We start from the raw sequence: 15957 nt of genomic DNA on the forward strand, positions 1-15957 counted from the left end.
AAGTAACAACCAAGATCAAATCAGCACTTTGGAAAAAAGATTCTCACTACTAACTGAATAAATTTTAATATTTTTAAGATACCACTTCACACGTATTAAATTACCAAAAATAAATCTAAACAATAAAACCTAAAGTTATGTGGGCCATAAGAAGAAAAGAAATATTCAGGCACTGCTGTAAAATTGTATGTATATTCAGACTGTTCTCTGGTTAGAGTACAAAAGAGGTCATAAAATTGCCCATGGCCTGAATAATTTTTCTTGGATTTTCCCCCCAAAATTAAATAGAGGAGTAAAAAGCTAACTCTATTTTAAAAATTGAGTAAGTTTCTTGTTCACAGTAATGAAAAATTAGAAACAACCAACATGTGGAGAATGATTTATCTAATCTGTAATTCTATATTCTATATTAAATGAAACTGCAACCTATTTCAATAAAAGCTCATTTAAAAGATAAAAAAAGGTAAGATTTAACATTAATTACAGCATAATAATAATACCTTAAATAGTTTAATAAAAATCAAAAGTAGGGCTTCCCTGTTGGTGCAGCAGTTAAGAATCCACCTGCCAATGCAGGGGACACGGTTTCGAGCCCTGCCTGGTCCAGGAAGATCCCACATACCGCGGAGCAACTAGGCTCGTGCACCACAACTACTGAGCCTGAGCTGTAGAGCCCATGAGCCACAACTACTGAACCCGCGTGCCACAACTACTGAAGTTCGCATGCCTAGAGCCCATGCTCCGCAACAAGAGAAGCCACCACAATGAGAAGCCCGCACACAACAGAGTAGGCCCCACTCGCCACAACTAGAGAAAGCCCACGCGCAGCAATGAAGACCCAACGCAGCCAAAAATATAGATATACAGATAGATAGATAGATAGATAGATAGAATTGAGCACACGACCCTCCCTTTTAAAATTACATTCCTAATATTAACTTAAGCTATTTACTCCTTTTCTTTCATTAAATCTCAAACTATTCTGTTACATTAGTTTGACCTCATGGTCATACTCTTGAAAGTTTTAAAATGTTTTAAATTTATAAACTCAAAACTTCTTTTTCACTACTGTTAACTGGTACTTTAAGGACTGTCTAAAAATCCTAAAAAGATTCTTCTTTTAAGCTACTTTTTAATTTCTTGTACAATCTAGCAAAAATAACAATTTGATTTCTCTTTATAGCCATAAGTCTTTAATTTACAAGACACAAACTTCGACCTATTGTTAATGAAACAGGTAATTTTAATTATACAGGATATAAAAATAAATTATTTTACCATTTCTAGTCAGAGATGAGTATCATGGTTTTGGAAAAACAAAATATCTCCTAACTTACCAAAACCTCAAAGTTATTAGTGAAAGAGTTCCCTGCTTCATTATTAATTAATAATTAAGAATTCTTCAAAACTACTTCTCTGACCCCTACTGTGTTCTATAAATCTGGCAGTTAACAATTCTGTCAAAACTACTAATTTTCCTTTGGTCCTAAGATTCCTGTGGAATCTTGATCCTAAATTCCACAATGGCAGAGACTGCCTTCTTTTTAGTATCTGAGTGCACATAGCAGGCAATCAATAAATATTTGTTCAACCAAGTACAATTTCTAGGCTCTTGATTCCTCTAAATATCTACTTAAAACCAGTTCATTAAGAACCTTCAATATATTTAGAGGCACAAAGAATTCAAATCTTCACTTTTCTCATTTCTCACCAGGAATGCCTAAGTCTTTAATTCTTTACAAGGTTTTATTAACTGATTTGAAGAACATCATTTTTAAGTTCTATGTTAAGTGAAAAGTTCCCTTCAAATCAAAAAAAGGACTGATATGCTTTAAATCAAATCTTAATATCACATACATAACAAGGGATCACAACACACACACTACTTACTTAGAGGTGAGGAGTTAGGAGACCTTAAGTTTCTGTCCCTTAATAGGCTGAGAAAGGAAGGAGGGAAGGAATGAAGGAAAAGAGGGAGGGAGGGAGGGAGGGAGGGAAGGAGAGAGGGTGGGGAGAGAGAGAGATCAAGTATGAAATCAATCACCTTCCCCAAACACAAATATACACAGCTATCATGAAACATTTCTGGCCAAAGATGGGTCCGCATCCTAATCCCCAGAACCCATAAATGTTACCTAATTTGGAATAAAGAGTCTTTGCAGATGTATTTAAGAATTCTGAGATGAGCAGATTATCCCGGATTATCTGGATAGGCCATAAATGCCATCTTAAGAGAAAGGCAGAGAGAAATTTAACACCCACACACATACAATGAGGGGAAGGCGATATAAATATGGAGGCAGAGACTGGAGTGATATGGCCAAAGAATGCCAGCAGCCACTAGAAGCTGGAATAGGCAAGGAACGGATTCTACCCCTAGAGCCTATGGAGGGAGCGCAACGCTGCCAACACCATGATTTTAGACCTCTGGCCTCCAGAACTGTGAGAGGATAAATTTCTGTTGTTTTAAGCCTCCAAATTTGTGGCAATTTATTATGGCACCCACAGGAATCTAATACTATTTGTAAAGAAGTTTATTTTGTTTTTCATTCGTTTTTGCTATTACCTCTCAGCTTGGGTTTGTTGGCCATCTGGCCACTGAATGAAACACATAAGCTGAAAACAAAGGTAGGAAATGAAGAAAAGTATGTAAATAAGACGACAGAACATGATTATACATACAGTTGCAAAAATGCTTCCAAACATTAAGAAGAATAAAAACCTTTCCAAATAATTGGACAGTTTGCCTAACAGAACTGTCATATTACAAAATTAGCATTTTCCGGCTTTCACTCTGGGTCAAATCCTAAATTTATAGTTGAAGATATTTCCAGGTAACATAGTAAAATTGGTGGTCCCAGGTGTTTCATGGATCTTGAGACACCTTAGTGATCCATCTAATGCCTTGAGAACAAACAAGTATTAGTATCTGTAAGATAGCATTTAAAACCAGCATACAATCACTGTACTGGACTATATGATGTGTTCTGCTTGGGGAAAAAAAAAATACTGCTAGAGCTAAACCCGAAAGATAATCAAGTCCTCCTTTCCAGCTGGTCTTGAATAACTTTCTTAGGCACACCATGCCTCAAGACTGAAGCTCATAGTTTTCTATTTTGATTGACTGAAGTTCCTATTTTGTATTTCTTTCATGAAGTCATTTTGTGATAGCTATAGAGTAGTATGCTTCTTCATAAAAGCACTTACTCAAAATTTAACTTAAAACTTTGTAACACTGTGCTAAGCACTGTATTAAGAACATTAATAAACAGATTACAGAATGATACTGGATAATCAGAAATTTTTGTCATTAGAAAAACATGACTTTTCTAACTAAGCAAATACCTCTTTTTGGAGGGAGCATATACTTCTTTCTTTGGAGCTTCCTTTTTTGTTTTTCTTGAATAGAGCCCTAGAATTCTTTCTCAACATAAAATATTCATAGAATATCTGAAACCAGAAGAAAAACACTAAAATAAAATAGAGGGTAGAATATGCCAGGTGTTTTAAGACATATTCTGAAAGAAATCGTAATTAGTGTGTTTTGGCTGCTTTCAAAATTTTATGTCAGTGTTGAAAATGCCATTTAACTAAACACTAAAATGTATATATCAGAGTAAAAATATAAAGGCTTCATTAATTTAACCAATAAAAGCTGTTAATGCTAACTTCAAGCAACAAAGTAAACAAGAAAAGTAAATTTTAGGAACTTACTCTTTTTCTTGATAAAGACTCTTAATTGAAACAATTTTCCCAGAGGCTATTATTTTCTGGTTGGTCTAAAATGAAGGGATCAAATCTACAGAGGCCAGCAATCTCAAACTCTGGAATCTCCTCTGAATGCAACTCAAAAAGGATGATACACAAATTAAACTTAATCACTAAAAAAAAGTAGACGCTTTCCAAACAAACTTCAGGGTAATGTTATCAAAGTTTTTTTAAAAAATGATATTTTAATTTAAATTGCATTAAACACATAAATTAATTTAGGGGGAAATGATGAGTTTACAATATTGTGTTCTCCTATCTAATAACACAGGATGTATTTCCAGTTACTTAATCTTTTTTTAAAAACATCTCTTAGCAGATCCTCTACGTTTCTTTATGTTGGCATTTTATCTTTTCATTTGTTATATTTTTCATTTCTAAAGAAGTTATTTTTTATATATAGGATAGTTGTTGATATTGGTACATTAATTTTGTAAACTCCCATGTTACCAAAGTCTCTTATTGTTTCTAACAATGAGAATAGTAAGATGGTTGATTCTTGAGTTTCACGTGTATATTTTCCCCAGCTGCATAAAAATAGCTCCTCTTTCCCCAATATTAACTTCTTTATTTCTTCTTCTTACCTAATGATATTGGCTTACACCTCCACTATAATATTAAGTAACAGTGCTAATTGCTGGGCATCCTTTTCTTGTTCCTCACATTAATAAAAATACATCCAGCATACCACTACTAAGCATGACATTGGTCAAGTGCTTTTTTGGCATCCAAAAAAACGACCATCTGGTTTTTCTCTCGACTATTAATATAGCATATTACTAAATTTCCTAATATTGAACCATATATGCATTTGGTTCAGAGATGAAACTCTGGCATTGTAGAATATTATTTTAATGTACTGTTGAATCTATTTTCTAGTACTGAATTTATGATGTTCAATAACTGCTTTTAATTGTTTTAAATGAACACCCTGAGAGGGGAAAGGCTATTTGTACAGGGTGAGCTCCACTCAGGTCAAATATAGTCTTGAGAATGAGGTCTTTCAAGGAACCTCCCGACAGGTCAAATAATGACAATTTTCTGGGAACAGGGCTGTGAAGGAGCTCCAATCTTGTTCTGCCCCTTCCAGTGGCTTCCAGGTTGCTAGTTCTCATCGTGACTGGGGGCTGCTGGTTTCCAAGGCTACTATGAAGCTGGAGAGAGGAGAATGGGAACAATGCAAGCTAAAATGCTATACAAAGTTCACTGTTTTTGCTGAGATTCAGCCATTTTTCTTGAATAAATGTTCAGATTGCTGCAAGCCTGTAGTTAATTTTCAGAGTCCTGAAAGAGTTGATTCTGACTATTTTTGCCAGTATTCTCGCTGCTTTTACGAAGGAGAATTTTCAGAAGTTCTTACTCTGCCATTATTGTTGACATCCTTTGCATTTCAATTCAGCTCAATCTTTATACTTATTAATTTGCTATTCACACTTTCTGATTCTTAAAATTTATTTCCTTTTTCATTTCCTCTGAAATTACTAACAATGCTTATCTTTAAATCTCCTTCAGTTTATACTATTCACTATTTTCTTTAGTGTTGGAAGCATTTCGTACCTCTCTTGCATAGAATTAATTTTTCTTAAATGGCTGATAAGTCTAGGTTAGTAGTTCATATTTGCAGTCAGGAATTTCTTTTTTTTTTTCCTAATAAATTTATTTATTTATTTATTTTTGGCTGCATTGCTTCTTCATTTCTGCGTGCAGGCTCTCTAGTGGCGGCGAGTGGGGGCTACTCTTCGTTGCAGCGTGTAGGGTTCTCATTATGGTGGCTTCTCCTGTTGCAGAGCATGGGCTGAAGGCGTACACCCTTCAGTAGCTGTGGCACGTGGGCTTCAGTAGTTGTGGCTCACGGGCTCTAGAGCGCAGGCTCAGTAGTTGTGGTGCACAGGCTTAGTTGCTCTACGGCATGTGGGATCTTCCTGGACCAGGGCTTGAACCCATGTCGCCTGCACTGGCAGGCGGATTTTTAACCACTGCGCCACCAGGGAAGCCCGAGGAATTTCAACTAAACAGTGTATCTCACAGTGGGTGAGAATCTTTGTTCGTATATTATTATATGCAGGTTCTAGTTATATACATCCACTTCTAGTAACTATGGAAGAGGGGTGAAACATTCAGTTAGGCAGTGTCTGCAGGTCACCTGCTTTCTGGATATGAATTCTTTCCTCTTCTGAACATCACATAAATTACTAGGGATATCTCTTGTCTCCCACGCCAGGACTCTTAACTTTAGAGAGTAGCTATCATAGCTTTATCTGGGGGAGAAACACTTCTTAGCTAGCTACTCACTTTGCTTTTTGCTTCCACTGCTTTTGGGTGGAAGTCTATAGTTGCTTCAAGCTGTGCTTGCTTCTTTCTCTAACCTCCAAATTCATTCATTCACTTATAAAATATTTATTGAGTGTCTACTATGTGCCAGGCACTAGTTTAGATACTGGGAATTCAGTGATGAACACAAAGTTCCCAGCCTCAAGGAACTTATATTCCAACAGGAAGATAAACAAATACATAAGGTAATACAATTTCACAAAGTAATAATACTTTTCTTTTTAGATCTTTTTTCTTGATGTGGACCACATTTAAAGTCTTTTATTGAGTTTGTTGTAAAATTTTTTCTGTTTTGGTTTTTTGGCTGCAAGGCACGTGGGATCTTAACTCCCTGACCAAGGATTGAACCTACACCCCCTGAATTGGAAGGCAAAGTCTTAACGACTGAACCAGGGAAGTCCCCAAAGTAATAATACTTTGGAAAATAAAACAGAGGACGGAGTCCCTCCCATCAGGAAGCTTGCACAAGACTCGCAGATAGCCTCATGCACAAGAGGGCAGACAGCAGAAGCAAGAAGAACTACAATTCTGCAGCCTGTGGAAGGAAAACCACATTCACAGAAAGACAGACAAAATGAAAAGGCAGAGGACTTTTTATCAGATGAAGGAACAAGATAAAACCTCAAAAAAACAACTAAATAAAGTGGAGATAGGCAACCTTCCAGAAAAAGAATTCAGAATAATGACATTCAACATGATCCAGGACCTCGGAAAAAGAATGGAGGCAAAGATTGAGAAGATGCAAGAAACGTTTAACAACGACCTAGAAGAATTAAAGAACAAACAGAGATGAACAATACAGTAACTGAAAAATACACTAGAAGGAATCAATAGCACAATAACTGAAGCAGAAGAACGGATAAGTGACCTGGAAGACAGAAGGGTGGAATTCACTGCTGCAGAACAGAATAAAGAAAAAAGAATGAAAAGAAATGAAGACAGCCTAAGAGACCTCTGGCACAACATTAAACGCAACAACACTCACACGATGGGGGTCTCAGAAGGAGGAGAGAGAGAAAGGACCCAAGAAAATATTTGAAGAGATTACATTCAAAAACCTTCCCTAACATGGGAAAGGAAATAGCCACCCAAGTCCAGGAAGCGCAGAGAGTCCCAGGCAGGATAAACCCAAGGAGAAACACGCCAATGCACATAGTAATCAAATTGACAAAAATTAAAGACAAAAACAATTACTGAAAGCAGCAAGGGAAAAACAACAAATAACATACAAGGGAACTCCCATAAGGTTAACTAACAGCTGATTTCTCAGCAGAAACTCTACAAGCCAAAAGGGAGTGGCAGGATATATTTAAAGTCATGAAAGGGAGGAACCTACAACCAAGATTACTCTACCCGGCAAAGATCTCATTCAGATTCGATGGAGAAATCAAAAGCTTTACAGACAAGCAAAAGCTAAGAAAATTCAGCACCACCAAACCAGCTCTACAACAACTGCTAAAGGAACTTCTCTAAGTGGGAAACACAAGAGAAGAAAAGGACCTACAAAAACAAACCCAAAACAATTAAGAAAATGGTACTAGGAACATACACATCGATAATTACCTTAAAAGTGAACGGATTAAATGCTCCAACCAAAAGACACAGGCTTGCTGAATGGATACATAAAGGCCCATATATATATATATGCTGTCTACAAGAAACCCACTTCAGACCTAGGGACACATACAGACTGAAAGTGAGGGGATGGAAAAAGATATTCCATACAAATGGAAATCAAAAGAAAGCTGGAGGGGCTTCCCTGGTGGCACAGTGGTTGGGAGTCTGCCTGTCGATGCAGGGGACACGGGTTCGTGCCTCGGTCCAGGAAGATCCCACATGCTGCGGAGCGGCTGGGCCCCTGAGCCATGGCCGCTGAGCCTGCGAGTCCAGAGCCTGTGCTCCGCAATGGGAGAGGCCACAACAGTGAGAGGCCCGCGTACCGCAAAAAAAAAAATTTTTTTTAATTAAAAATAAAAAAAAAGAAAGCTGGAGTAGCAATAATTGTATCAGATAAAATACACTTTAAAATAAAGAATGTTACAAGAGACAAGGAAGGACACTATATAATGATCAACGGATCAATCCAAGAATAAGATATGACAATTATAAATATATATGTACCCAACACAGGAGCACCTCAATTCGTAAGGCAACTGCTAACAGCTATAAAAGAGGAAATCGACAGTAACACAATAATAGTGGGGGACTTTAACACCTCACTTACACCAATGGACAGATTATCCAGACAGAATATTAATAAGGAAACACAAGCTTTAAATGACACAATAGACGTGATAGGTATAACTGATATCTATAGGACCTTCCATCCGAAAACAGCAGATTACACTTTCTTCTCAAGTGCGCACGGATCATTCTCCAGGATAGATCACATCTTGTATCACAAATCAAGGCTTGGTAAATTTAACAAAACTGAAATCATATCAAGCATCTTTTCTGACCACAACGCTATGAGATTAGGAATCAATCACAGGAAAAAAACGTAAAAAACATAAACACATGAAGGCTAAACCATACGTTATTAAATAACCAAGAGATCACGGAAGAAATCAAAGAGGAAATCAAAAAATACCTGGAGACAAATTACAATGAAAACAGGACAATCCATAACCTATGAGATGCAGAAAAAGCAGTTCTAAGGGGGGAAGTTTATAGCAATAGAAGTCTACCTCAAGAAATAAGAAAAATCTCAAATAAACAATCTAACTTTACACCTAAAGGAACTAGAGAAAGAAGAACAAACAACACCCAAAGTTAGTAGAAGGAAAGAAATCTAAAAGGTCAGAGCAGAAATAAATGAAATAGAAACAAAGAAAACAATAGCAAAGATCAATAAAAAAGCTGGGTTTTAGAGAAGATAAACAAAACTGATAAACCTTTAGCCAAACTCATCAAGAAAAAGAGAGAGGGGTCTCAAATCAATGAAATTAGAAATGAAAAAGAAGTTATAATGGACACCACAGAAATACAAAGCATCATAAGAGACTACTACAAGTAACTCTGTGCCAATAAAATGGACAACCTGGAAGAAATGCACAAGTTCTTAAAAAGGTGTAACCTTGCAAGACTGAACCAGGAAGAAACAGAAAATGTGATCAGACCAATCACAAGTAATGAAATTGAAACTGTAATTTAAATTTTTCCAACAAACAAAAGTCCAGGACCAGATGCCTTCACAGGTTAATTCTATCGAACATTTAGAGAAGAGCTAACACCCATCCTTCTCAAACTCTTGCAAAAAATTGCAGAGGCAGGAGCACTCCCAAACTAATTCTATGAGGTCACAATCACTGTGATACCAAAACCAGACAAAGATACTACAGAAAAAGAAAATTACAGACCAATATCACTCATGAATATAGATGCAAAAATCCTCAACAAAATACTAGCAAACAGTCCAAGAACACAGTAAAAGGATCATACACCATGATCAAGCAGGATTTATCCCAGGGATGCAAGCATTCTTCAATATATGCAAATTAATCAATGTGATACACCACATTAACAATTTGAAAAATAAAATCCATGTGGTCATCTCAACAGATGCAGGAAAAGCTTTTGACAAAATTCAACACCCATTTATGATAAAAACTCTCCAGAAAGTGGGCACAGAGGGAACCTACCTCAACATAATAAAGGCCATATACAACAAACACACAGCACACATCATTCTCAATGGTGAAACACTGAAAATATTTCCTCTAAGGTCAGGAACAAGACAAGGACGTCCACTCTCACCATTATTATTCAACACAATTTTGGAAGTCTTAGCCAAGGCAATCAGAGAAGAAAAAGAAATAAAAGGAATACAAATTGGAAAAGAAGAAGTAAACCTGTCACTGTTTGCAGATGACATGATACTAACACAGAGAATCCTAAAGATTTCACCAGAAAACTACTAGAGCTAATCAATGAATTTGGTAAAGTTGCAGGATACAAAATTAATGCACAGAAATCTCTTGCATTCCTATACATTAATGATGAAAAGTCTGAAAGAGAAATTAAGGAAACACTCCCGCTTACCACTGCAGCAAAAAGAATACCTAGGAATAAACCGACCTAGGGAGACAAAAGACCTATATGCAGAAAACTACAAGGCACTGATGAAAGAAATTAAAGATGATTACAAACAGATGGAGAAGTATACCATGTTCTTGGATTGGAAGAATCAATACTGTGAAAATGACTATAATACCCAAAGCAATCTACAGATTCAATGCAATCCCTATCAAATTACCAATGGCATTTTTTACAGAACCAGAACAAAAAATCTTAAAATTTGTATGGAATCACAAAAGACCCCGAACAGCCAAAGCAGTCATGAGTGAAAGAAACAGAGCTGGAGGAATCAGACTCCCTGACTTCAGACTATACTACAAAGCTACAGTAATCAAGACAATGTGGTTCTGGCACAAATACAGAACTACAGATAAATGGAACAGGATGGACAGTCCAGAGATAAACCCATGCACCTATGGTCAACTAATCTATGACAAAGGAGGCAAAGATATACAATGGAGAAAAGACAGTCTCTTCAGTAAGTGGTGCTGGGAAAACTGGACAGCTACATGTAAAAGAATGAAATTAGAACACTCCCTAACACCATACACAAAAATAAACTCAAAATGGATTAAAGACCTAAATGTAAGGCCAGACACTATAAAAATCTTACAGGAAAATATAGGCAGAACGCTCTATGACACAAAACACAGGAAGATCCTTTTTGACCCACCTCCTAGAGAAATGGAAATAAAAACAAAAATAAACAAATGCAACCTAATGAAACTTCTAAGCTTGTGCACAGCAAAGGAAAACATAAACAAGATGAAAAGACAACCCTCAGAATGGGAGAAAATATTTGCAAATTAAGCAAGTGACAAAGGATTAATCTCCAAAATTTACAAGCAGCTCATGCAGCTCAGTATCAAAAAAATCCCCACCCAATCCAAAAATGGGCAGAAGACCTAAAGAGACATTTCTCCAAAGAAGACATACAGATGGCCAAGAAGCACATGAAAAGCTGCTCAACATCACTAATTATTAGAGAAATGCAAATCAAAACTACAATGAGGTATCACCTCACACCAGTTAGAATGGGCATCATCAGAAAAGCTATAAACAACAAATGCTGGAGAGGGTGTGGAGAAAAGGGAACCCTCTTGCACTGACAAATAAAACTGGTTGTGGTGATGGTTTCACAACTCTGTGAATGTAGTCAAAACCAATGAATTATATACTTTAAATAGGTAAATTGTATGGTATGTGAATTATATCTCAATAAAGCTGTTACCAAAAATATAATAAGTAAATAAATAAAACAAAGGAAGGAGTAGAGCATGACTAAAGGGGAGCTATTTCAGATTTGGTGATAATTTCTCTGAGGTGGTAACAACATTTCAGCAAAGATGTGAATAATCAAAAGTAGAAAACTATACAAAGATGTAAAAGAGGGCCTTCAGAAGGAAACAAGTGTAAAGAAACTAAAAGGAAAACATCCTGATATGTTTGAGAAATAGCAAAAAGGCTGATGTTAGTAAGTGAATAAGTGGTAGGATATGAGTCCTGAGAAGCAGACAAGGGCCAGGTCACACACAGCCTTGTAACACATGATAAGCAGTTTGGGGAGGTAATGGGTGCTTCAAGCAAGATAATGACATGATTTGATTTATATATACTAAATGCCACGGGGAGAAGAGACTATAAGGAAAGCCCTCCCCAGATTGTTCCATATGTTTGGAAAGCATTTCTCTGGGTTTTATCCAGGGGACAAACACCAGAAGCTCAAAATAGAGCAAGGGCCGGGAAACTGATGAATACTCCAGGCACTCTTCTGTTCTTCATATTCATTTACTTGGAGTCTGGTATATTTCTGAAACTTCTACACATACTTTCCGATGTGATTTCTTCTCCTAGTTTCTCTATCAATCCAATCTCACTGTTTCCTATCTTTCAGAAATTCACTGAAGTCTATCAGCTGATGGCAATCTTTCTCAAGTACTACCTTTAAAAAAACTTACCTAACTTATCTACTAACACATTCACTCAGAGTCCTCTGTACTCAAGAGTCCTGCTAAGTAGACACAAATATCCAGCAGACCTGCACGCAACTGACCTCCTTTAAGGCTCCCTTTAAAGTAACCCTAAGAGAGCCTTTTAGCTCTCACAATTCAGGCATCAGCACAAATCACATTTCTGTGGCCAAAAAAACTGCAAACAACCATACCTTCTCTGCTGGACTTCCTGTGGACGGACAAAAGCCATCACCATGTTGGTTAACTCCCTCCATAAATAAACAGCCCAGCCAACTGACTGTGGTAAAGTTGGTGAATTCTTCTGGCTACTTTATTTGAGAGGCATGACTAACACATCATGGTACTGTCAGCTGTAGGAATATTTATAGCAACTTTACACTAAACAGAATACTATCAGAACTTACTGAGAAAGAATTTTTTAAAAAATACACTTAGGCTATACCAAATTCTTAACAGGAAAAAATATTTTATCAGGAATAGATTCTCCGAAAAGAACTGTTTTTACTATTTCTAACCTTACTTCTTGGAAAATCATCCTTTGAAGTCGTCTGTAAAATTATCCTTAATAAAAATTAACACAGGGCTTCCCTGGTGGTGCAGTGGTTAAGAATCTGCCTGCGAATGCAGGGGACACGAGTTCAAGCGACCTGGTCCAGGAATATCCCACATGCTGTCGAGCAACTAAGCCTGTGTGCCACAACTACTGAGCCCATGTGCCACAACTACTGAAGCCCACGTGCCTAGAGCCCATGGTCCATAACAAGAGAAGCCACCGCAATGAGAAGCCCGCACGCCGCAACAAACAGTAGCCCCCGCTCGCTACAACTAGAGAAAGCCCACGCATGGCAACGAAGACCCAACGCAGCCAAAAATAAATAATAAAATAAATTAAAAAAAAAATTTAACACAAACTTTTCCCCACAAACTTCCAATAAAATTGGGAGATAGCGTTCCACAGGAAAAATTCCAAAACCACAGTATAAAGTATTGAGAAGGAATGACTTCATCTGAATTAGAGTGTCAAAATGACCTTAATAATAATCCAACAGCTCTACTACATTCCTTCCAACCCTCTTTGGACCTCTCTTCAGTTGTTAGTAACGTGTCAGTCACAAAGCATAAGAGCTTCTCTAATGCATGGAGATCCAGACTCCATAAAACTCTCAGCCTCCAAAACTTTATCTCCACCCTCCTTTAATCTAAAGTTAACATTTCTAAGAGAATCACATTTTTTTCTATAGGTGCTGTGGCCTGACACATGGTATACTCCAACATGAATGTTCTATAAATGTGTCTATACTACCCATTTTCTAAAATCAAAATTCTATATAGCATTCTATATATCTATCCATCACATGTTTCTATCAATCCACTATCCAGTATTTGAACAAAACTTACTACATGCTATATTAACAGAACGGAGTCTTTTGAAATGCATGTCTTTAGCTCTCAGAACTATAAAATCTAAGTACAGATCTTTTATTAATATTTTACTTCGAATTTATTTATTCCTTCAAAACTCCATCAGCCAAAACACCATCACACATAATTTCAGTGCTGTCATTCAGTACACAGAGTAAAGAACAGTGAAGTAACTTTTAACACTTGCTATTTTACCCTTTTCAACATAATTCATCTCTGTAAGAGGCAGGCTTGGCAAGCTTGAAGCATGAACTCTGGAGTCTGACTCTTAGGTTCAAATCCCAGTTCTGGCACTGATGAGTGGTGTGGGAGCTTAGACAAGTTATTTAACTTTTCTGAGCCTCATTTACTTCATCTGTAAAATGGGAAAAATAATAATTAGTGTTTTTCTCATAAACTTGTCATAGGTTTAAATGAGTTAATATCTATAAAGCTCTTAGAATAGTGTCTGGCACATAGTTAGGAATGATATAACTGTTAAAAGAAAAATAAAATAAAGAAATATCTTACACATAAGCTAAACAGACTCAGGACAGAAATGTGGTCCTGAATGAAAGTCAATTCATTAACTAGTTCCTCTTAATTTTTCAAAGGGCAAAATATTAAAATTACTAAAGGTAAGTTCCAGGGACTTCCTTGGCGGTCCAGTGGTTAAGACTTCACCTTCCAATGCAGGGGGTGCAGGTTCAATCCCTGGTGGGGGAGCTAAGATCCCACATGCTTCACAGCCAAAGGCCAAAAAAAAAAAACCAGATGCAATACTGTAACAAATTTAGTAAAGACTTTAAAAATGATCCACATCAAAAAAACAATCTTTAAAACAAAACAAAACACAACAACAACAACAAAAAAGGTAAGGTCCAAATAACAAGAAATTCCTGTGAAAGATTAAACCAGTTGGGCCTGTAGCTGATACTCTGTCCCTGGCTTTGATTCCAACACTGCACAAGAACTTCCTTCCAAGTCCTCAAGGAAAGCTGTTTTCAAGCTCCTGGGCAATAAAACATTGAATATCAATCACGTCCTGTTACTTAGCAAATATGAACTCATCATGGTCACAAATACTTTCAGGAGATCCAACTGTGAGTTGTGAGTTACTAATAGCTAACATTTATGTAATGTTTTTTATGGGTCAGGCACTGTTCTAAGTACTTTACGTATATTAACTCTTTTAATCCTCTCAATAAGTCTATAAGATATGTACTGTTTACTATTATCACCATTTTACAGATGAGAAAACTGAAGCGTAGAGAGTAACTCAACCAAGGTCATATACCTAATAACTCACCAACGTGGAATTCAAGCCCAGGCAGCCTACCTTCAAAGCCTGAGGTTTTAAACCATAGCTTCGTGCCTAAGTACAGAACATCACAGACAGGACTAATGATTTTAAAAAGCTGGCCAAGTTAAAAATATATGCTGGGACTTCCCTGGTGGCACAGTAGTTAAGAATCCGCCTGCCAACGCAGGGGACACTGGTTCGATCCCTGGTCTGGTAAGATCCCACATGCTGCAGAGCAACTAAGCCCGTGCGCCACAACTACTGAGCCTGTGCTCTAGAGCCTGCGAGCCACAACTACTGAGCCTGCATGCCTAGAGCCCGTGCTCCGCAGCAAGAGAAGCCACCGCAATGAGAAGCCCATGCACTGCAACGAAGAGTTAGCCCCAGCTCACCGCAACTAGAAAAAGCCTGCGCACAGCAACGAAGACCCAATGCAGCCAAAAATAATTTATTTATTTATTTAAAAAAATGTATGCTATGTCATGCTACAGTCACCAATAGCCAGAACTCACAAGCCAGGTAATGAGAAGATACTAAGAAAGCCAGTTTTCTTCTTTCTTCTTTCTCATTCTCGTTCTTCCCCCAGGCCTCCCAAATAAATATGAGTTAATACAAGAGAAATGCTTTAAATAGTGCCTGGCACATAGGAAGTGCTCATTACGTGTTAAGAGGAGGTAGTGGTAAAAACAGTAGTGTATGCCTGCTGACCCTGCCTCACTCTAATAGCTGTGATATGCTAGGAACTGTTGATATCTCTACCATCTTTCCCCCTTTATGATTAGAGGAAATGAAATCATGATAATAAATAAATATGGTCCACTGTAACAAATCCTAATGACTCTTCAATTGTGTTACTTTGGCCTGACTATATACACAGAAGGAAAACTGCTTCACTCCTTGGCTCTCTTTTCTTGGTTTACAAAGACTGGAATGGGGCCAGAAAAAAGCAGAATAAAGCAGCTTTGTAACCTTTTGACTAGTTGCCAAGAACAGAAGCAAGGTTTGTGAAAGGAACTTAATCAAACTAAACTTTGACTGTCAGATGGAAACTAGAAAAGGATTCTAATGATAAAAGCTCTACACACGACCAAGCGTTGTCAACCT

The 15957-nt window shown here is 37.2% G+C and overlaps 1 protein-coding gene across 16 annotated transcripts in view; it reads right to left on the reverse strand.

The window, feature by feature from the left end:
• Positions 1-15957, reverse strand: part of EYA3 (EYA transcriptional coactivator and phosphatase 3) — a 142743-nt gene that overhangs the window by 80411 nt on the left and 46375 nt on the right. For 3 of the 16 annotated variants that reach the window (XM_024766913.1, XM_024766914.1, XM_024766926.1), the window contains one exon: positions 13767-13926. The exons of 12 other annotated variants lie outside the window; for them this stretch is intronic. The gene's annotated coding sequence lies outside the window, so the exon portion shown is untranslated. Of the gene's footprint in view, positions 1-1890; positions 1908-13766; positions 13927-15957 lie in introns of those variants that run through there. One more of the 16 variants, XM_024766921.1, reaches the window with a different exon arrangement.

This window comes from Neophocaena asiaeorientalis, unplaced genomic scaffold (genome assembly GCF_003031525.2).
Source record: "Neophocaena asiaeorientalis asiaeorientalis breed wild unplaced genomic scaffold, Neophocaena_asiaeorientalis_V1.1 scaffold79, whole genome shotgun sequence".
Classification (NCBI taxonomy): Eukaryota; Metazoa; Chordata; class Mammalia; order Artiodactyla; family Phocoenidae; genus Neophocaena; species Neophocaena asiaeorientalis.